The sequence below is a fragment of the Camelus ferus genome, chromosome 27 (assembly GCF_009834535.1).
Source record: "Camelus ferus isolate YT-003-E chromosome 27, BCGSAC_Cfer_1.0, whole genome shotgun sequence".
NCBI lineage: Eukaryota > Metazoa > Chordata > Mammalia > Artiodactyla > Camelidae > Camelus > Camelus ferus.
The window spans coordinates 8935247-8959814 of NC_045722.1; positions in this window are offsets into that span (position 1 = coordinate 8935247).

The window sequence follows — 24568 nt, forward strand, 5'->3', positions numbered from 1 at the left end:
AGACTAAATAAGGACAAAGATCCATCCTACCCTTGGGAAGGTGGAGTTGGGATGAAAATCAGGGACTATGACCCCAAACCCTTCCCTCCCCAGTGAATGTTCCCCCCATTCATTTTTACACTCCACATAGCCAACTTGCCAAAAAAACTCAAGGTAGCCTCTAACCTGAGCCTGCTCTCCCGTTGAAAGTGTACTATCCATCCCTTAATAAATTCCCACTTTACTTTCTTAACCTCCGAGCCTTGTCTCTGAATTCTTTCTGGGACGGGACAAGAATGGACACAGGCTACATCCACCAGCAACACTGGTGGCTGGGGAAGTTGAGAATAAAGGCATCACGACCCACCTCTGCTAAATGCAGCGCGGCGCCGTCTTTGAGCAGCCGCCTGATCTGAGCTCCTGACTCCCGGCTCCCCTCTCCCTCTTTGCTCCCAGGCAACATTTACCCAGGACGTGGGAATGTACCCCCATCCTGTTATTAGGATCCAGGAGGAGCCCAGAGAGATGGGATTTCGACAGAGTGGCTGAATGCAGGTCCTTTGGGGTCCCCCTCTGACCCTGTGAGTGGGAGAAGGGAACAGAGGCTGGGGAAATCATCGCTGGGCACTTCTCTTGTCTCTGAGGCCTGAAGTCAGAGGAGTCAGGAGAACACGTGGCTCCCTGGTGCTTCAGCCCAATTCGCCTCAGGTGGGCAAGTCCCAGGCAGGTAGGATGTGCCACTTCTGTGTGATCGGCTGTCCCTGGGGTCTGGCTTGATTCCAAATGGTCAGGATCCTGTGTATCTGCTCCTGTGGGTCTCAGCCAACAAATACACTGCTTGTCTCCCGGCACAGACTCACTTACTCAATCAGCCTTTACTGGGCCCTATGACAGGTGCTGGGCAAATAAAGGTGACTGAGGTACAGTTCTGATGCAAGAAAGCACAGAGCAGAGCGCAAGCGAATTGTGTGAACGAATGCTTACCTGCCTCGGGGATCCACGCAAGCAGTGTCGGGGACAAGCCGAGTAGGGAGGCAGCCCCTGGCCAGAGGTTCCAGGTGACCAGGAGGGGACTCCATGGGCGACCGAGTGATGAGCAGGAGTCCACAGCATGAGCCAAGCCACAAAGGGGGGGTCTACGCAAGAAAAGCAGTACTTTAAAGAAAAAAAAAATAGAGGGCAGGTAAGAAAAGCTCAGCTTTACCTGTTAACAATGATTGCATATTTTCAGTGCAGCGAGAGAACGGGAACCAGGAGGATAAAACAGGAGCAGGTTAGAGAGAGGCCAGGGCCTTATCATGGAGGTCCCCCTACGTTACCCACGTATTCGTTTATTCATTCATGCAACAAATATTTACTGAACGTGTTCTCAGGGTCGGCACTCTTCTAGGCCCTGGGCAAACAGCAGAGAAGAAAGCACACAGTCCTGATTTCATGCAGCTTATAGTCTAGCGAGAGGAGACGGAAGGCAAATAAACAAACAGGTGAAAAACAGCCAGGGCAGATAAGGAAGTAGGAAGAGACGAAGGATTCTACTTTACCCCGGGCGCTCAGGATGGCCACGGCGCAGAGAGCTGAGGGAGGTGGACGGTGGGCCAGGGAGCAGGCCTGACCTGCTCAGACCGTCATCAGGACAGCTCGGTGCTCATGGATCTCAGCGGGCCCCTCAGGGCTACAGAGACTCGTAATCACGGGTCCCTGGTCCGTTGTTTGACCCATACTCCACAGCGGTCCTTAACCCCAGGAACCCTGAACCAGCTGACCCTGCACAGAGTAATTAGAAATCCCTGGACACAGCTTCTGTCTTCTGTCCCCATAACCACAAACGTTCAAATTTCTGCGTGCACCCAGCTCAAAGTCAATTCGTCAGAAGCCAGAGAATTGGAATTCAGTTCATGGAGTCATCAATTTGATGAAAACAATTGACCAAACAATTTGCTAAATGTACCACATTCCCCTTATGTATCAGAAATGCTCTTACCTACTTCAGCGATGACTATGTGATGGCTTTAAAAATGTTCAGTCTTTATTCTCAGTAATGAAATATAGTTTTCTAATGCTAAACATTTCATTATCAGAAACCAAAATTTCAGCATGTTCTGTGAGAATGTTTCAATTAATGCTGATTTTTAGAATCAATTTTGAAATCTTTTTTTATTCCAGTTTTACTGAGATATAACTTTCACACAGCATTGCGTAAGTTTAAGGCGTATGGCATAATGATTTGACTTATATACAGCATGAAGTGATTACCACCATGAGGTTAGTGAACATCCATCTCCTACAGACACAAAATTAAAGAAATAGAAAAAATACTTTTTTCCTCCTGATAGGAACTCAAGATTTATGCTCTTGACTTGCATGTATAACATACAGCAGTGTTAATTATATTTATCATGTCGTAAGTTATATGCCTAGTTCTTATTTATCTTATAACTGGAAGTTTGTAACTTTTGACCACCTTCATCCAATTCCACATTCCCTGCAGCCCCCAACTCTGGTAACCACCAATCTGATCTGTTTTTCTATGGGTTTGTTCGTTTGTTTGTTTTTGAAGTATAATGGACCTAAAACACTGTATTAGTTCCTGTTATACAACATAGTGATTCAATATTTCTTCTCATTTCAAAATGATCACAATTATCTAGTTACCATTTGTCATCAAATAAATATGTTACATACTTATTGACTGTGTTCCCCATACTGTACATTTCATACCTGTGACTCATTTATTTTGCAACTGGAAGTTTGTACCTCTTAATCTCCCCCATCTATTTCCCTCCCCCACCCACTCTGGCAATCACCTGTTCTCTTTAGCTATGACTCTGTTTCTGTTTGGTTATGTTTGTTCATTTGTTTTGTTTTTCAGATTCCATATATAAGTGAGATCATATGGTATTTGTCTTTCTTTGTCTGACTTATTTCACTTAGCATAGTACCCTCTAGGTCCATCCATGTTTTTGCAAATGGCAAGATTTCATTCTTTTTATGGCTGAGTAATATTCCATTGTATATACACACCACATCTTCTTCATCCCTTCATCTATTGATGGGCACTTAGGTTGCTTCCATATCTTGGCTATTGTAAATAATGCTGCAATGAGCATAGGGCTGCATATATCTTTTCTAATTAGTGGTTTTGTTTTCTAATTAGCTTGTTTTTTTGCATGTAGCTGTTCAGTTTTCCCAACATCACTTATTGAAGAGACTGTCTTTTCTTCATTGTATATTGGTGCCTCCTTTGTTGTAGATTAATTGCCCATATAAGTGTGGGTTTGTTTCTTTTTTAATGTCTTCTTGTCGTTTTTACCAATCTTTAAGTATGATTAGGATTTTTAATCCGTCTTCACAATTTCATATTTATAGTTAATAGGTATGAAATCTGAGGTATAAACACACAGTCCACAGCAGTCATTTCTTTGAGAATTCTCATTCTCTTTCTCCTGATTTGAATGGCTTTAACATTTTATGTCTAATTTTTCTGCCGACTATAACCAGTCAGCACATCCAAACTGCTCCTTATTAGAAATGAAAATTTCAACATTTTAGCAACATGTTTTCAGTCAGTTCTGATGTCTTTAACATTTTCTTCATTTTGTTTATCTTTAAAACCTTAATTGCTGGAAATAAATACGAGGCTGATTTGAGGGATCAGCAGGGCAATACTTATGATGGAAAGCTTTTAATAGAAAAATGCTTTTAAAGGCACTGAAAGATATCAGAATTAACAAAAAAAATCTTATCACATTTACGGTATAGAAGTTTGAGTTATAGAAAACGAGCACTTTACATGAAAAAAAATGTTCACTTATCATGATTTCTCTTTGGTCAAACTTTTAGAATTTTAGAATTTGCCTGCCAGTTTCTCAGGTGGCAGAACAATTTTAGATTTGTTCACAATTAGAAAATCTTATTATATAATCAGTAAGCAAGCATGAACATTTCTGCCAAAGCTACTAAAATGGTCCCATAAAGCTCTTAAATTCCAAAGCTACAGTTGATAAATATAAGTTTAATGAGTTGGTCATTTGATGAACTGAATTTTGAGTAGTTGGGTTTCTGAGAATTAACTTTTGGCCAGATGGCCTGATTTTGGGAGGGCCAATGCCTTTCACCCTGGGGAGTCTGTCTCCACCAGCCGCTTCCCATGGGCCGTCGGTCTCCAAGCTGGTTGGATTCCTATCCGTCCACTCCTACCAGCACTTCCAATTAGATCATAAATCCTGGCCAAATCCGGAGCCTTAGGATTGTCACTTCCGCTCCCTCGGTCAGACAGGATGTGACTGGACCACGAGCTGCACCAGCATCTCAGCTGCGGTTAAGTCCACCTGCATTAATCCTCCCATAGATCACTGTGTGTCAGGACTGCTTCTTTCCATCCGCTTATAATGCAGGAAGGAAGCCTCGGGATTGCTGCTGAAACACTGGCGTCTGTTGTTAATGGAGTCATGGGCCCAGAGGCTGTCGCATTCCGACTGAGTGCCTAATACCCTTGATGCTTAAATCCTAGCATTCTTGTTTTGAGACAATTATTCTCCATTTTACTATAAGAGGATCATCCCAGGTTTGCAAAAGGAAAATCTGAGGATTTCCTTGAAATCGCAAACTCTCCCTCTGCCGTTAGTCCAGGAGGACAACAGAGGGTGGAGAAAAAGCCACTGAACTGCAAGTCAGGAGACCCAGCTCTGTCCAGGATGCTTCTCGCTGGGTGACACCAAGCAGTTTCCCTTCTCAGGACCTCAGTTCTTATCACGGAGCACTTAGGGGTATGGGGGCTAATGGTCTTGGCAACCTTTCAGTTTTAACTCTCTGTGGTTCTACTATACGGAAAGTTACTCTCATGTCTAGAAAATAAGGGGCCCTCCCCAAAAACCACTCTTCCTGAGCCATTGACAAGCCACTTTTCTCACTTTTCCTGCTTCCTATATTTGGATTTCAGACAAATTAACGAAGATCTCTCTCCCAGAAAAGCCACACTTCCATAACTGAGATAGCAAAGCCAAAGGAGGTGTCAGCCATCCTGGTCCAGTTAGACTCCATCCCAGACTCTGTTCTTCCTTAAACAAATCACCATCTCTGTGCTTTCTTTGTCTTCTTCTTTTATAAAACAGGGATAATTACACTATCTTTTTTACTGGAAAAGGCAAATATGTGTACTAAGATATGAAAGGAGTTTAAAGTCCAAATAGCTGTTCTGTCCCACCATAGCAGGGTTTCCAACCTCATGACTATTGACATTTTGGGCTGGATAATTCTTTGTTGTTGGGGGGCTATCCTATGCATTGTAGGGTGTTCAGCAGCATCCCTGACCTCGACTAACTAGATGCCAAATACCTTTCTACTGCCAGTTACGACCACCAAAACTCTTCCCAGATATTGTCAAATAACCCCTGGGGGCAAAATTGCCCCCATTTGTGAACCACTGTAATACAGTAAATCTAAGACACAAATCTAAAATTTAGATAAGTTATTTAGTCGTTCATGTTAGTGACTTACACATATTAATATCACTTTAAGTCTGAAAGTTAAGAATTTTCAGGCCAGAGAACGGCACACTGATAAAGATTAAGGACAGATTTACAAAGGAGAAGAAACTGGCTCCAAATCAGGCTCCCCAACCTACTAGCTGAGTGATCTTGGGCGGGCAACGTCATTTCTCTGAGCTTCCATCTCCTCACCTGCAGGGTAAGGTATGCTGGGGGAATTCAGTGTGATGACAAGTGCTTAGCTGAGTGGGTGTTCCATACTGGTAACTTTTGTTATCACAGCAACATCTATTGGCAAAACTTAATATTACCACTCAGCTCTGCTAGGACTTTTACTGAATATGATTTATTGACCATTTACTATGTGGATGCTGGCTACTGCTGAGCCCTGGAGATACAAAGACAAACCAAACAGAATCACTCTCCTCAAGCTGCTCACACATTATTGAGGGAGGCAAGCTAGTTAATAACTAGTTCCACAAACATTCAGTGTGATATCAGATCAGGATACAGTGGTCCAGAGACAAAGCAGTATCTAACACTGTCCTACAGAGATACTCGTTCTACTGCGGGGACAGAAATGTGAACTCAAATAATCTCTCCCGTATGCTTTGTACTATAGCAAAGAGATAGAAAGGAGAGGTTAACTTTGCCTGGGAGAATCAGAGAAGGCTTTTCGGAGGAGGTGAAATGTGATGTAATAAGGCCTTTGCAAATAAACTGTTTAGAGATTACATTAAAGTTATTTTTCAGATTTCTTGTAAATGTAAAGAAAGATGAGCCAAGGGGCCCATCGATAATGGCGTTTTATTATTAGGATCTGTGGGAAGATGGAGTAACATAGGACGTCAACTGATCACAGTACAAACATTCTCTGTTCCAATGTGTCCAGGTTTGATACCTACCCTGGCATCATTAAGAACTGACCAGGTAATACAGCAATCAGGATAGTAATTAAAGCTTAAGTGACCAACCTTTTCAGGGTTCACCTAGGATTTGACTTTCAGAGAAAGATCAGATTGCATGTGACCGTCACTTTCCAATACTGAGTGTCCCTATTGGGCAAAATTGGTTTCAAGTCACCCCAAAGATGACTTCCTCATGTCCGGCCCACTGTCGTTGGCTCCTCACTGGTCCCTGTCATAGTCGACTGTGGCCAGCATACCTAGGGTGGCTTCAGTCAATGCATACAGCACAAGCCATGGTAATAAATGAAATAAAGATGTGCTTCAGGTCACCGTATGGCAGAAACTTTGAAGAATAATGGCCTGATTAGCCTATAAACCTAAGCTGTGTGTTAGTTTCTGACACATCGCCCATGTAATAAATTGCCGTAAGCTGGGTAGATCAGAGCAACTGAAATGTATTCTTTTGGAGGTCTAGAACTCCAATATCAAGGTGTCAGTAGAGCCAGGTCCTCTCTGATGGCTCTGGGGAAGAATTCTTCCTTGATTCTTCCTAGCTTCCAGTGGCTCCTAGAAATGTCAGTGTTCCTTGGCTTGGATGGTTGCGTCTCTCCAGTCTCTGCCTCCATCTTCACATGGCTTTCATTGTCTCTGTGTGTCTTCTCCTTTTCCTGAGGACATCAGTCATTAGATTTAGGTTCCACCGTAATCCAGTATGATCTCATCTCAGTCTTTAACTAATTAAATCTACACCCCATTTGAAAATAAGTTCACCTTCTGAATCCGGGTGAGACACGAATTCTTGGAGGTCACTATTTAATCCTTTATAAGCTGCAGGGGTATTCGATGTTGGTCTCCAGCTATATGTTTAGCCTTTGATGCAAGGGTGAACTTATTTTAGAAAGCTGACTGGTATATTTCAAAAGAAAAATATTAAACAAGTTGCTTTGAAGGACTGAGGTGGGGGGAGTCTTCAAAGTCACGTATGTGAATCTGGAGAAGCTGTGGTAAATCTGGGCCTTAGGACTAGGTAAAATTCCCACAGGGAAATGGAGGTGAGACTAAATCGTCTTTCAAAGAGGGAGAAACATCAGCCAATGTGGAAAAGCAGATTTAGTCATTCAGGAAATAAGAGGTAAGCAGGGAAACTGTACTTAAGAGTGGGTCTCTGGCTAAGCAGAAGAGACAGCTTGCCAGGTGTCATGATTTTTTAAATTCAAATACTACCATTTTTTGTCAATTTCGTACATTACGAATATCTTCTTCAAAGTTGTGAATCAATCATATTTTAACTTTTATATTAGTATCTTCCAAAAAAGAGAAGCATTAAATGTTAAAAAAAAGTAGAAAGTTGAATCCTTTCCCTTATTGTTTGTCCTTTGCTTTAGTACTTAAAAAATTCTTCCTATCACCACACCAAGAAATATTTTCCTGCATTTTCTTTTTTTACTTTTTACTTGGTGCACAGTTAAGCCTTTAATTCATACTACAATTGATTCTTTTAAGGTATGAGGTGGGGACCTAATTTTCTTACTTTAGAGAAATTGACACTATAAATATGAATACGGCATGTCTTTCCCTTTAATCAAGGCATATTTGCTGGCTTATAAAACAGTTTTATAATAGTTTTTTGTCCCATGTGGACGAAAAGATGTACAAGAATGTTCACTGCAATATTTTTCATAATTTTAAATGAAATGTCCCTCAGGAATAAAATGGTAAGTAACTTTCAGTATATTTATACAGTAGTGAACATGACTGAACAGGGGCCACACATACTAGCCAGGAAAATCTGAGAATTATTGTCTTGAGAGAAAATAAAAAGTTCCAGAATGTTATTCTTTGTAACCACTTAAAATAAGTAACAGCATAAAACACATAAAATAATTCCACAGGCTTAATATGGAATAATAGCACAAAAAAACGCATGAGAATGATGCCTACAACATTGTGCAGCGACCACTGAGCAGCAAGAAAAGGATGGAATCAAGGCGGGGTACATGGGGGTGTCTCAGCTTCAGTTCTGTCTGTAATGTTTTTAATTAAATTAAATTTATTTAATTTAAATTTAATTAATTTAAATTTAAATTTGTTTAAATTAAATTTAATTAAATTAATTAAAACATTAATTTAAAATTAAAACAATAACAAACCAAGGGGGGAAAAAACCCCTGAAATAACACGGCATGATGGTCTAGAGCTGAGTAGAATAGGCGGGGCTAGAACTGAGTTTGGAGTCCCCGGGTGTTTGTTATCGGATTGCCGCTGCAGTGATTTTCAAACTTTTGGACTGTGACCCACAGTAAGAAAGCAATTCTTTTACTTTGTGAACCAGAACACACACGCACATGCACACACACGCACATGCACACACACACGCACAGAAAAGCGAAACCAACGTTTCATGAAAAAATATTTACACTTACTAAATTAATGCGCTCTCATAGTTTCCATTCTACTTTATTTCTTTCCTAAACAAATGTTACCTACAGTTTGAACGTTACTGATTCAGAGTTTTGCATGATGAGATAGTACACAATTAAAATAGCAAAGTTAGCTAAGATTTTAATTGGATGAAAACACTGATTTATCTGGAAGGATTACTGATCAGGCAGTAATAAAATTCATAGATGCTCGAGTCACAAGAGAACAGCAATGTGCAGTGGTTTTCAGATTGAGTTTAGCCATGAAACCCTTTCGACAAAAGAAATGGTCGTCTTATGCAAAGAAAGAGGAAAATGTGACAGCCTAAAAGACAGCACCAGACTCTTTCTCGGCGGAGGAATTACTGTCGTTCTTGGAAAACTGCCTTTGCTACATGCCTAGAATGGAAGGGGCTGAGGCTGGCGCCAAGCTTTGCAAGCAGGGGAAGTTTGCCTTATACGACTGAAGGGGAGAATTTGAAACTCCCAGGGAAGCCCTCCAGGGATGGGGTCGGGGGGCAGGGTTGGGAAGGCAACAGGGAGCTGGTGAGATGGCAGAGGACTGCATGTGGAGGATGCACCCCCTCCCCAGAAGCATCCTTCAAAAAAGGTTATTAAACTCAAGGATTTGTTGTTCTAGCAATGAAAAGGGCTGTTGCCCATCAGGGTGACTTGACAGGGCAGAGCAGCCCACGAGAAATCCAAAAGGCAAGGCACGGAGGAGGCCAGAGGAGCGATGCGGCCTCCCTTGGACGGAACATGAGGCAAAAGGAAGCCCTGGGTTGCCACCGGTGTCCAAGCACGGCTCCAACGCCACTGCCATGTAGGCGCGGGCGCTGCCTGTCACCTGCTCCGGCTCCCTTGCTTATACTCTGCTTCCTCTTGAGAAACTAAGATGCACAGTTAAGTGTGAATGTGGACATGGAAACACATATAAACACACACACACGTGAATTTACATCTCTTTCATATTTTCTGTATGCATATGTACAGACTCAGAATTTTGATAAGATCATAAGCTTTAATTCTCTCATTACATATGAAGATTTGAGGATCAAAGAAAACAAATGACTTCTTTAAGATGATGGAATCAGTGCTACAGGCCGAGCCAGAATGGTGCTATTTTGATTTCAACCTTTTTTTTTTCCCCACTAAGTATCTTTTTTGTAAAGGAGATTTAAATAATTAAATAATAAAATCAAAGCTCTCAGTTTAAAAAAAAATCTAGATTTCAAAGGTCAGGGAAACCCTTGGATGAATCCTGGATCATGACAGCATCTCAATAGATGAAACAAGCAAAAACTGGGCTGCTCTGATGAAGAGGCAAAGGGGAGGGGGGATGGTGGGAAGCAGAAAGAGGGATTGGGGTGGGGAGAGATTGAGTGGAGCCTTTGCCCTCAGCTTCCCTCCTCCAGCAACCGAGGGACCTCTGGGAAAATGAAGACTCTGAGATGTATGCCTTTGCAACCCATTTTACTGATTAAGAAACCAAGGCCCAAGGCGACCCAATTAAGAAAGCAATCTGACCTCCTGGCCACCCAGTTCCTACTCTGTCCATCACCAGGCAGTACCCAGGGATCTGAATTGCTTCACCGGATTGACTAGGTAGAACCAGCAGGATCAGAGCATTGAGAGAATCAAAACATAGATCATTTAATTGGGGTGTGGGCGTGAGGAGGTGAGAAACAGAAAAGGACTGGGAAATAAGACATCCTATGGGAAGAAACTGAATGAGATGAGTGACAAGGGAAAAAAAAACCAAACAGGCGGGTAAGTCTTAGCTTCTTAAGAATTGGCATTGGGCTAAACCGCCTACAGAAAAAAGGATGGCTGGAACCTGCCAGGCCCAGGCCCAGGTGTCCCTGTAAGGCTTTTGGACAAATTGCTTCCTCCCAGCCTCTCTGTACCTCTTAATGAGCCCATGGGAGGATTTATGGTTGCTAAAGAAACTGCTGAGACAGGTCAATAGATATATTTGGTGTCAAGACACCAACAATTTGCTTCAGTTTAATTTCCACCTTGTGCCTTCCTGCCTATTTTTATCAGGGCACATGACAGAGCCTCTCCCTTCGAGAGCAGAGCCCAGGGACAATGGCTTCTCTGCTCTTCCTTTGACTGCTTTTCTCCAAAAGTCAGCAGCAGGCAGCATCGGCCAGTCCCAGGCAGTCAGGTCTTCGTTCTGCTTTTGTTTTTGTTTCTTGTTTTTCCTGAATGCTGGAGTGCTGAAGGTTAAGATAGGCTTCGGTTACCTTGGCCTGAAAAGCAGAGCTGGAGGTGCGGACGGTGAGGTTGCCTGGGATGCTTTCATGACACCGTTACCCTGCGGTTCTTCAAGGACTATCATGCCTCCTGCTTACTGTGATACTTAGTTAAAAGCCAGACCTAAATCAGCATTTCTCTAAAAAATGGCTGTCACACGTCCGGAGTCACAGGCCCAGGTTCAAATTCAAGGCGATGCAGCAACATGGGGCATTTAAAGATTTGTCCCATTTTTCCCATCCACACACACACAAAAATCTGCCTGAGTGCATCTTTACAGCCAGACCAACTCTGAACAGTCCTGAAATGGTCTGGCATTCTGCGAGCCTTGGCTCTTGGAAACCATCAAAACACATTATAAATATATTAGAATCAGCCAGGGAGTGGGGTGTCCCCCTCCTCTGAGCCTTTCTCTTGAGGGTGCTTCAAAATTCACCTGTTCCCAGTACCCCAGCCCTTATCCCGATGGGTTCTGAGCAGGCAGAGAGGTCTCTGGAAATTTTCCGGGAACATGCTGGTTGCTCCCCCAGCCTCCATGCCTCTGTGTGTCTCCCCAAGGTGAAGCCAGTGCCAGGACTCAGAGAACCAAGCTGCCATCGCTACCAGCATCACCCCTCTCGGTGGTCAGTGTTGTTGTGGTAGCACTGACCGCAACGGTAGCAGTCATCCATCACGTGGCTTTTCCTTTCCTAGCTTTTATTCATTTATTTTTTTAGCATCTAAAAGCTCACAGATATCTTACAGCAGGGAGGTGTGGCCAGAAGTTTCCTGAAAAATGTCTTTAAATCCTGAGGTCTCTGCCCAGCTGCCCTCCACATCGTGACCATGGGCATGTCACTTAAGCTCTCCAGGACTCCATAACTGAGCATGGGATGACCTTGCCTTCCCCTCAGTGAGGGCGTCAAGCTCACTAGGATATGTAAGCATGGCTGATTGTGTACACAATCACAGAAATCCTCCTCTGACCAAAACCAAGGAGAAGGTGGCAGGTGGCTCCATTACTTAGAGGAAGCTGTGTGAATTCTAGATCCTCGAATTCATGGGCTTAATAAAACTGCTTATTTCATGCCATGATTCTGGGGTGGTTTGTTATGTGGCAATACGTAACCAGAACACTGACTGCATAAAATTCTTCTTTAAATATCCCAAACTTCTGTACATTAAACACACACACACACACACACACACACACACACACCCTGGTGACAATTGACCTGTTTTTCTGGAGAACCCTGACTAATACAACATACTTTTACTTATTTCCATATTTATTGTGTGATCCAATCTTTCTCCAAGATTTGAAGTTAGCACATTTATCATATAGTAAAATCTTTTATGCATGTTTGGGTCTATTTCTGGATTTTTAAAAATTCTTTTTCATTTCCTTGTATGTGCACTCTTTTGATAGACCCACAATGTTGAATTATTGTCACTTTAAAATACATGTTAACTGGTAGAGAAAGGCATTCATCATCACCCCTTTTTATGATATTTTTTGTCTTCTTTTCACTTTATTTTTTCAGATGAACTTTGTAATTGAGTGACAGTATTCCCCAAATTTACCTTTGAGATTTCCACAGGTAATGTGGTCAATTTATGGATTTATGTCGGGGACAGTGACATATTTACAGCACAAAATCTTCCCAAGTGTTTATCGTTCATCCAGTATTCTTTCAAATTAACTGAACAATTCTTTTATTTTCTTCATCAAAGTTTTGTAGTTTCCTTTAAATAAATGCAGCCTATGTCTTGCTACATTTATTCTGAGGTGTGTAATTTGTTTTATCGTTGTTATTTTGAATGAGAATCTCTCCTTTACATGTTCAGACTGGTTATTTCTAGTACATAGGAGCTGTTGGTGGTTGTATTTTTGTTTTGACATGAGCCCTCTTATGAACTCTGTCACTTCAAATACATTTTCAGTTTATTTCCTTGCGTCTTCCCAGAGGTAGAAAGCATCACCTACAAGTAGTAATTTTGCCGCCATCTCTTCACTATGCCTGTCTCTTCTTTCATTGGTACCACCCTGGCAAAAATATTCATACTAGTATTGAATAACAGCTTTGATAATGACATTTTTACAGTAGCATTTAAGAAATGCTACTCTGCTTAGTTTGTGCTAAACTCTGCAAAGACATTTACATACTGTTAGGGACTAAGCGATCGTGCCCCCCTAAATTCATATATTGAAATTCTGTTGAAAACCCCAATGTGAGGCATTAGTGGAAGGGACTCAGGGGAGATAACTAGATCCTGAGGGTGGGGCCCTAATGAATGGGGTTAGTGCCCTTAGAAGAGACCCCAGGCACAACAAGAAGATGGCTGTCGACGAATCAGGAGGCAAGCCCTCCCAGACACCGAGTCTGTTGGTACCTCCAGCTTGGACTTCTAGGCCTCCAGGATTGAGAAATAAATGCTCATTGGTTAAGTCCCCCCATCTATGGAGTTTTGGTGTGCTACTTAGCAGCCTAAATGGGCTAAGATACATACCTTATTTTACCCTTCAAAATATGTTTATGAGGTAGGAGAAGATACCCTAGCAGCTTTGACATCCGCAAAATGGGAGTAACAGCAACACCTACCCCACAGGGTGGCTGTGGAGATTAAGTGTCTCTAAGATACTAGTGCTATTCCTAACACAGCAAGCTCCTGTTATGATGGCTATTATTTCTACACGATGATTATCATTTTATCATCACTTTACAGATGAAAAATAAATATTGAGACTTGGAGAAGTTGAGGTTCACACCTGTAATAAGTGCTGGAATTGGGATTTTGGCCCATCACTGTTTAATTCCCAGATCTACGCTTTGCCCCTTATATATTCTCACTTTGCAATTATTTAGATTTAATCCATCTTTCAAATATTTTAGGGCTTTTTTTTCTGTTCCTTTTGTGCCACAATTTTTCCATGCTTGAGTTCTTTGTTTTGATTTATCTCACAATTGCCTAGTGTATACCTTCAAGTAAAGGTTTTTGAGGAGAATATGGGGCAGTATATTTCCTAAGAGCTTGCAGATCTGACAGTGTCTTTCTTTTGCCTGTACTCATGAACCATAAATTTGGCTGTGAATAGAATTCTTGGATCGTGGCATTTTGAACTAAAAAGTCTATCAACCTCACCCCATTGCTTCCTGTCATTGAGTTATGGCCCCCTCCCACTTTATTTACATCTTTGCCACAGCATTTCTTACATTATATGACAGTATATCTCTTTGTATGACATCATGCTACCAGACAATGAGCTCTCGAGGACTGTGACTGTATCTTATTGATCTTTGATTCCCCAAAATCTATTACCACATCCAGCACATAGGAGGTTCTCAAAAAAGTTTACTTTAAATAATACGTGAATGAGTGAGCTTCACCACTGTAGCGTTCTGCATAAATATAAGGGCAAGACCCTCATTAAAGATTCTTTCGTATATATGAAATCACCTAAAATTATGTTTAAAAGCCTTTCTATTAAGGTTAATATTATTTTAATTCTGTTTAGGGATTAATTGGTTTTGCGGGTGAGACGATGGCTGAGGCTAAAGGTAGAGTTGAGAACAGGAAGCTTCTTCCTCCCAGGGCTTTGTTGGGAAAGGTCGTGAATTCTCAGAGAGTTGATATTCGAGAGTGACCATTTAATGAAGATAAATTAGTTAGATTTTTAACAAGCCCAGAAGAGAAGCAGCCATAGGAGAAAACTGACATCCCATTCCAATGGATTCAATCCCCAGGCAAAGTTCCAAACATCCTAAGCAGAGCACAAGACACGGAGAGCATGGGTCAAAACCAGCAGAGCATCTTTCTAAGACAGCATAGCTGGGCTGCAGGCAAGGTGCAGGGTCTGACAAGCGTAGGCACAAATGCCACCTAACTGGTTGGGGCTTGTCACATGTATCAGGAACTGACCTTCAGTTTCCTCAGATGCAAAATTGTGATAATGCAACCTATCTCTTTGGAGTCTTATTAGAGTGAATTAGGATAAGGTATTCAAAGGACTTAGCACAGTACTTGAAAAACTGTAAGTGCACAGTTAATCTGAATTCCGTTCCCTTGTCACATATGCATGGGTCTTAAATCTGGACACGAACTGGTGAGTAATTCAGGTTGAGGAGTTTGTCCAAGAGGTCATGGCGAGGCTTTGGCCTGGCCCTTTGTCGCTATCACCTACTCAGTGAGTAGCAAGTCATCGTGTGTTCAGGACTTGGCATAAAATTGTAGGTTTTTAGTAGAATTACTTTTTAAAAAATATCATCTTTACTATTTAATTTATTAACCAGTGTCAGGAGAATTTCATACATGAGAGTGGCATTTCAAAAACAGAAGCCCTGGAATATGAAAGACACAGTTATGTTTCAAATTCAGTAAAGATGATTTGAGAATAAACATTTAATCACCAATTAATCACCTTTCCAAACTCATTGTTATAACAACAACAACAACAACAAAAATTGGATAAAATGTTCTTTGAGTGTCAGAAAGTGTGAAATCAGGAGAAAAACCTAAAACGTGCGAAAAATATGCGAGTGACTTCCTAAAGAAAATCGAATTCTTGAAAAAGTACCCCAGCTGACAGAGATGTATCAAAATAAAGAATGCCAGATGGAGAAGATAGCTTTCAACAGCAATGGTAATAAGACAGATATAAGTCAGAAAACCTTGGAGTGGCATCTAAATAATTGTTAATATGACTATAAAGCTTAATGTAAGCATCCAACAGCATTCTTAGAAAAAAGGCTTCATCACATAAATATCAATAACACTTATTTGATTGACATTGTTTGATTTATTTAATTATTTAACTTAACATTAATAATAAATATATTGGCTGATATGAAGTCTTAGATGTTCCCAGACACACACAAAAACATGCAAAGAAACAAAACAAAACAAAAAAGTTATGCAAAGGGCGGGGATAAAGTTAGAGCATGTTAAATTTCTCCCCAACGGAGCAATAAATCCTTTTCATTTCTGCTTTTGATAGAAAGATATTGGTTCAATATATTTTTGTCTTAAGGTAACTAGAGTAGAATTTTTTATTTAAATGTGTGTTTTCTAAAATACTAGAAGGAAGAAAAAAGCAATAAAATTTGAACAAAAGACCAGTGTAAGGTGTAGAGAAAACAATGATAAAGAAAAAAAATCAAGGAAATGAAGATGGAAAGTACAGAATAATTCAAATCAGGCACATCTATTACCACACTAAATACAAATGTATTAAATACAATTAAAAAATCAAAGCCTCTAATATTGAATCAAATAATAAAACTCAACTTTGTTGCTTGTAAGGGACACATCTTATTTAAAACAACATACATTTTCTTCCTAAAAATAAAAGGAAGAGTGAATAGGTTCCAAGAAAAAATTTAAAAGATAGCAATATTGTTATCCTACTAAGAAAAATTCTAAACAAATGGCATTTCGTAACAATAAAAATAAACCCACAATAGAATGCTAACAACTAAGAAATTTTATTCTTTGCATAATTATCATGGAAAATTTTTAAAGCCAATCTAGTAGAAGCAGAAGGAAGAGCTGACAGAACCCTGATCACCATGGAAGAGTTTACTCCATCTCTCTCATGTTTAAAGATCCAAGTTGGTCAAAATTATATGATGATATAGAAATATTCTAATGATAAACTTAGTAAACTTCTTCAGTAGCCACACATTTTGAAACTTGATAATTCACAGAATGCATTTTTCTCTCAAATATTTCTAGAGTATTTACAAAACTTGATTTCATGTCAGAACACCAAAACTCAATAATTTCAAAAATTAGGAATCGCACATTACAGTCTTTCGTGACAATTCAAAAAATATCCTTATGAACAAAGACGTTGAGAACAAAAGCTTATCCAAAGAAATTCAAACACTTGGGAATTTAAAAAATACTTTTCAAAAATAGCATTGATATTAAAGAGGAAATAATGGTCCCCCTTCTGAGACAAACCTTTTTATAATCACACAAAGGCATCTTGTGTGCTATTTTGCAGTGCTGGCTGGGACCATCCTGTTTATTCACCCTCCCTGGGAAACAGATGATGGGTGTCCTCTCCTCACTCCCCATCACTAACCAAGCATCCTATTAATCCTTCCCTGCCTGCCAGACTGGAGTCCTAGGGTGGGGAGTCAAAGAGACTTGTTTTCTTCTCAACATCTGCTGAAATTAATATTGAATTTTTCTCCATCCCCCAATTCAGAGTCAATTTATTTTACAAGCTTGGCTTTTCATGTATTCTTTCAAAATTTTTATTTAGACCTCCAGCCTAACAGTAACTCTTTTATTTTCTGTCTTTTACTGTGTTATCCTTTGCTTGATTCTGTAAGCTTTAGATGCTGCAGCCATAGATGAGCTGAATCTAGGAACGGCAAGGGTAAAAGGAAATTTTAGAGAAAATGATAATATAAAAATGCAATTTTTATTCTGCAATATGAATATAACCTTGATTTTTAAAAACCTGATTTAAAAAAACCATGATCCAATACATCATATGCACAGGCAAAAACTAGGTCAATCTCACTTAAGAATATAGATGTACATTTTTAATAAAATATTAATAAATAAAATCCAGAAGTATGTAAAAACAACACAAGATTTGCCACAAGCAAAATTGGATAAAATATACTTTGAGTGTTAGAAAATGTGAAGTATGTGAAATGGCAAAATGTTGATAACTATTGAAGCTAGGCATAAAGGTACATTATACCTTTTTCTCTATTTTTTTCACTTTTGGAAATTTCCATAATAAAATGATTTTTAAACAAATTTGTACATCATGTCAAGATAAAATTTATTTTACTGCATTCAAAAATGGTTCAATATAAAGAAATCTATTTTTATAGTTCATCAAATTAAAGGGAAGAAAAGAAAAGGCATTTGATAATATTAAACATCTATTCTGGAAAAAGCTCTTAGTCAACTAGGAAAAATGTGATATTTTGTTAAAATGATTTTTTAAAAATATGCGAAGCTAGCAGACAACACTGTATTTACAAACAGCAGCATACAGTGACATAGAATTTATTATATGCCAGTCTCTTACATTCAAGTACTTTACATATATGAATGCATTTAATTTGTCCAACAGCTCTGAGAGGAACACATCATTACCAGCCTTGCTTTACAGGTGTTGGAACCAAGAACAGAGAGGTTAAGCAACTTGCCCAAGTTCACCCAGCTCATCAGCAGAGGTGCTGGGATTGGAACACACGCAGTTTGGCTCCAGAGTCCATCTCGCCACCCCCACCACAGCTCCTCCCTATACTGTGCTCACCTACTACCATTAAACTCAAGAGAATTTATCTTTTAGCATCAAGATCACATCTTTGTTACCCATGATCATCACAGGTATTCAATATTGATCTGAAAGCTCTAGGAAGTAAATAAGATGAGAAAAACAGAAAGAAAAAGAAATTTGTAAATATTAGAAAGAAACTGACCAAATTGACATTGTTTGAAAATTTAAAAAATAATATCTCTAGGAAATTCAGGATAATCAATTGTAGACTAGATAAACAAGATTATACTGTAGAGCACAGAGAAAAATACACAAGACCTTATGGTAGCTCACAGAGAAAAAAATGTGACAATGAATATATATATGTTCATGTATGACTGAAAAATTGTGCTATGCACCGGAATTTGACACAACATTGTAAAGTGATTATAAATCAATAAAAAAATTTTTAAAAATTGGAAAATTATTAGAAAAAAATAGGCCAACATGAAATAAATAGTACATCAAGGAGAGTTTTCTTATATTCTAGAAATATTTAGTTAGAAAGCATAATAAAAAATAGATTCCCTTTGGAATGGCAAGAAAAAACTAACAAACAAGTAAACAAAATACATGCTGTGTATAAATGAAGAAAATCACAGATTTTTATTAAATAACCTAAAATAAGATGAAAAAAATTGACAAATGCCATATTCCTGGATGTGAAGTTTCCATATTGCCAAGGTATCAATTTCCCAAAATTAATTTATGAAAATGATACAATGACAGTTACAATCCCAATGCTATAGATTGAACTGTGTCCCCCACAAAGTTCATATGTTGAAGCTCTAACCCCCAAAGTGATGGTATTTTAAGATAGGGTTTTAAGATAAATTAAGGTTAAATGATGTCATAAGGGTGGACCCGAAGAGGATAAAACTGGTGGCCTTATAAGAAGAGTTCTCTCTCCGTCCTTCCCTCTCTCTCTACCATATGAAGACACAGCAAGAGGGCACCTGTTTGCAAGCCAGTAAGAGGGTTCTTGCCAGAACAGACCATGCTGGCCCCTTGATTTTGGACTCCCAGCCTCCAGGACTGTGAGAAAATAAATTTCTGTGTTTTAAGCCACTCCATCTGTGGGATTCTGTCATGACGGCCCAAGATGACTAATAGACCCAATAAGGATTTTTGTGTAAATATTTAATAAAATTGTTCTGAAGGTCAACCCAAAGACTAAACTCTTAAGAGTCATGTTCCAGAAAATCATCATTTGGCAACTCTCACAAGAGTCAATGAGTCAAGAGTCATCAATGATGCTCAAACTAGTGGCTGAAAATGTGATGAGGATATTTACAGAATTTCAAAGGGTTTCCCCACATGATTACAAAAGGAAAATAACACAAAGGGAAAACTACAAAGGGAGAATAATAACGTAGGAGTGGAAAAATCTGCAGACACGACCTTCACTAAGTTAGCCAGAGCTACCATCACCAGTCACAGGACAAACAGATCTAATGTGTCTCCTAGTGTGACCCGCAGAGGACACAGCAGCACTTCTGTGACATTCCTGCCTAAAGCTGCATCATCTGAGTCTGATCATGAGGAAACATCAGATAAATCCAAATTGAGGGACATTCTGCAAAATGACCAGCTTGCACCTTCCAAAAAAGTCAAGTTCATGAAGATAAGGACAGACTGAGAAATTATTTTTTTAATAAATGAAGGAACCCAAAGAGCTATGACACCTGAATGCAATATTATGATCTGAGATTTTCGTTGGCTATAAAAGACATCATTGAGCAACTGGCAAAATTTGAACGAAGTCTGTAGATTAGCTCATAGTTTTGGGTCAATGTTACTTTCCTGATTTTGATCATTTTACTGTGGTTACATAAGAGACCTTCCTTTTCCTTAGGAAATGCACACTGAAGTACTTAAGGGCGAAGGGACTTCATGTCTGCAACTCTCAGTTAAGAAGAAAAAATATGTGCGTGGGGTGGGGTTAATAAAGGAAATGTGGTGAAATGTTAAAACTTACGGGGATCTGGTGAAGGATATATAGGACTTTTTCTGCCATTCCTCCAATTTTCTGTGACTCTGAAAATATGTCAAAATACAAATTTAAAATAAGGATTACCTCCCAAGGATGACTTTAGCTCCAAGTTTTGAGCTGTGGTCCCCATCCTCAGATTAAAACTACTCTTAGGAATCAAACACTTTCATGGACACGTATGTGCCCCCACATCTAAAAATTGAGATTTATACAAACATGTATAATATCTAAATTATGAACAAAATAAAACAAACAGAAGACAATCTCAGGATAGGAATTTAGATGGGTTAAAACGCTGTCTTATGTTTCTGAACTGGAGTCCATGTGACTGAAGCCATCTCCAGTCTACTGGCAATGGAGTAGGTATCCTCTTTGCAAGTCTGGTCCTTCGGAGGAGGGAGGAGATTAGGAAAGAAACTCCTTGATGGCTGAAACCTAAATTTTACAAAATGGCAGCATGTATCATCAAAGATACTGCATAAGTGACAAGATCTTCTTTATAATCTGTTCCCATCTAGATAGAAATTCCACCTGAGGCTTTGTTAAATTTCTTCTGAGGATCCAACTCCCCAAGAGGAGACAAAAACACACCCCTTTCTTGGGAAAACTGAACAGGAACTTGCTTCCTGTCATTGTCAGTTAATAATGGCCCGCTCTCTCCAGAGCTCCGCAGAGCAGCTGACAGGAACTCTGCTCCCTGCTTGAACGCAGCCCCGGAAATGCACGGCGTCCAGGACAGGGCTGGCAGGTATTTCCTAAGCCGTCCTAAAGGCTCAGCAGGAACGCTCCTGTCCTCAGACACCCCTCCTGGTCATGACAATGCCTGCCAACTGGAGTGAGACCAGCCACACTCAGTGCTGCTAAAAGAGACAAGAAAATCTGTTCTTTTTGTTTGGCTTGAAACCAGCCCTGGAAATCATCTCAGATCATCCCCACCTCCAGGCCCTCACGCAGCAAGGAAGACAGTGCAAATGCAAACCCAGACAGTTGTAGGTGCCTACTGGGTAAACCGGCTGAATCTCATTAGCACTCACACAAGGCCCAGCCTGAAGTGGAGTCCAAGACAAAGGACTCAGTCCTGGTGGTGTGTTTTGAAAATGATCGGGGAATGAGAGTGAGGAACTGAGGAGATTCTAATGATAAAGAAGACATACCAGTCAAAGGGTGCTTACTGAGCTGGTGAGTGCTGTGGGCAGCTGGGCTGCCGTCCAGTCCCCCAAGTACCTACCGGGGTGCTGCACGGAATGCCCTTCAGAATCTCCCCCAGATGTGGAAGAAGGAGGTTTTAATCACGAGCATCCATCCCACGCTGATTAAGGGTTATTTGGGAGAAGTTAACACCCTCATTCTCCCAATTCTGTGCCCTCATCAGAGCGCTGGGCAGACTCCTGCAGGCATCCTATGATGCTGAGAAGAGAAAGCATGAGACATGCAGGACCGCTGAGGACAGGTGCTGCCAGCTACACCTGGAACAAGAGAGTGGGCTGGAAGTCTGCCAGGGGAGTCATACTAGACACTCGACACGACAGAAACTCCATGCGAGGAAAAGTCTGGGACGATGAGGAAGAAACAGGAAGAACACAGACGCAGTGTCTGTGGGTTTAATTATATTTATTTAATTTAAGAAATATTGAATGAGTATTTACTACTTGCAAAACACTCTGCAAGCTCCTTAAGACAAAGACCTAGCCCTCTGTGATCTCAATATCCACTGGGAAAATTCGTGCTTTTCTCACAAGTCCCACATGACTCAAGAAGCCTTCTTGAGCACCTTGCCGTGAGTGGGTTACTGTCAAGTGGACCTTATTTTTCTGCAGAAACCATGTCATAATCCTCTATTTTATTCCTGTATAAAGATTTGAAATCAAACACTTATCTTCAATTAAAAAATGTATCAAAGAAGTAAAAAAATACAAGAAAACTAAGCCTTTGTAACTTTTTAAGATTACAAAAGTAAACTCTACGTCCTATGAAATAAGGCTCATTCTATTACAGACATTACCTGTACGAGTTTACTGTCCCGTGCTGGGTGGGGGGTGGGGGGGCAGTGAGGGCATTGCAATCATCCAGCCTCAATTCCAAACCCTAGATCTGAATACTCACTGGACTTGGATAGGCCGCTGCCCTTCCATCAGCCCTGATTCAGACTCACATCCTTCTAGAACCTTCCGCTGAGCATGACTTTCTCCACCCTTTGAACTCTTCCAACGCTTACCAGGATTTACCTCTGATTTTTAGCATTTCGTGTCTTTCGGTCTTTTTCTAGTACTTCAGAGGTTCGTGTTGAAGTAACCCTCCTCCAAAAGTGAAATAAAGTCACCTGGGTTTTGAAGTATCTTCAGCCTCAGTGACGTGAGGGGGTCAGATGGATAATGAAAACTGTGTGTGCGTGTGCATGAGTGCGTGTGTGTTTGCCTGAGGAGAAGGCCCGGAAATTAAGATTTGATCCCTGGAATCATAAACCCTCAAGGTCTCAGGATTAGAAAGGACTCTAAAACTGATTCCTGAATTCTTCCAGCAATGTTCCCACCCAGGGGTAGTCAGGGTAGGCCCCGGAGCGTGCTCCACAGGTAGCCATTAATCATAAAACTATGTGTAGTAATTAAGCGCTTATGAGCCAGGTGCTGAGCTAAGCCCTTTGCACACATCATCTTTTTAACCCTCACGACAGCTTCAAGAGGTAGACGCTATGATCTCCATTTTACAGACGTGGAAAGCAAGGTCAAAGAGGTTAAGAAACTTGTCCAAAATCACAGGGCCAGCCAGCGGGGAGGCCCGGAGGCTTCCATATTTTCATTACACTAAAAAGTCACCAAGTGTCTCTCTGTGCCGACGGGTCACAGCTCAGCGCCGTGGGGCCCCACGAGTGGCATCATTTCCCTGCGCGGCCATAGACTCCACGTGGAAACAGGAAGCTCCTGGCCACTGGAGGAGGACAGAGTCCAGTGGGGGGAAGAACTGAAGCTTTTGGTAGAAAAATAGACATTAAAATAAAAAGTGTATCAAGGAAGAAAAGGCCTACAGGAAAGGGAAGGGTGTCAAACTGGGAAGTGAGAATTAAAAGGAGAGGCTCCCCTCGGAGAGGGGGAAGGCTGGTGGCAAGGGGAAAGCACGCAGGAATTCGGCACAGAGCCAGTAATTCATGCGCATGCAGACGGCTCTTAAGTCCCTGAAATGTGTGTAGGGATCATTGGGAAAAAGACCTCAACTTTTCAGAGATTCAAGACTTAGGAGGAAAGTGATAATAACCTGAAAGCACACTGTGGTGTGGGAAGCACGGGTGTTGATGTTAGGCGGACCACACTTCCTGCCTGTGCAAGCTGGGCAAATAATTCAGCCTCTCTGAACCTCAGTCTCTCCATCTGTAAAATGGGAATAGCAATAGATAATTCACAGCATTCTATAAAGATCAAATAGTTAATATCCATAAAATATTTAGAACAGAGGAGGTGCCTAATATTAGTTCTCTTCCCAAGAAGAAAGAATCGTATCCCAAGTGCCTCAAGAAGGACATTCAGGAAGGGCCAGGCACTGCAAGGAGGAAAATAATGAATTATTTACACCATGTTGAGTGACAAGGGGCAGCAGTAGGCCTCCAGCCAGGCTTGCTGAGATCTGGAGCTTGTGAGGGGCAAAGGCCATAGAGGTGGACGGAGCACCTGGCCCAGCCTCCAGGACCTGTCCAGGAGGAGAACACCATGGGTTGACCAGCTGGACTTCCGCCTGCCCTGCTCCAGGCCATTTGCTCCTGGAGATCTCCCACCTGCTGCTTTGTTTTAGTTTGCTTGTTTTTTGTGTGTTTATTTTCAATCAGATCCCACCTAGCCCAGAGCTTCAGCGACCAGGGAAATCTTGGTTATGAATCACGATCATGGCTATTAAATCTGGAGTGGCCTCATTAGGGAAACCAAGGCCCCGAAGTGGGGCGGGCAAGGTCGTAGGGAGGGAGAGCTAGCAGCAAATCCAGGAGTAGAACACAGACATTGTGACTTCCAGACTGTCCCCAGGACACGGAGTAACGTTGAAGGATGAAGTTCGTGGTTCCCATTGATAATAAGACTGGGGGCAGAGAAAAATTTCCCAGGGAAATGACAGCAGGAATTCCTGAGGTCTATTGTTTTTATTGACATATAGTTGATTTATAATGTGTTAATTTCTGTACAGCATAGGGATTCAGTGTACATACATATATATATATTCCTTTCCATAGTCTTTTTTATTCTAGTTTATTATAAGAAATTGAATATAGTTCC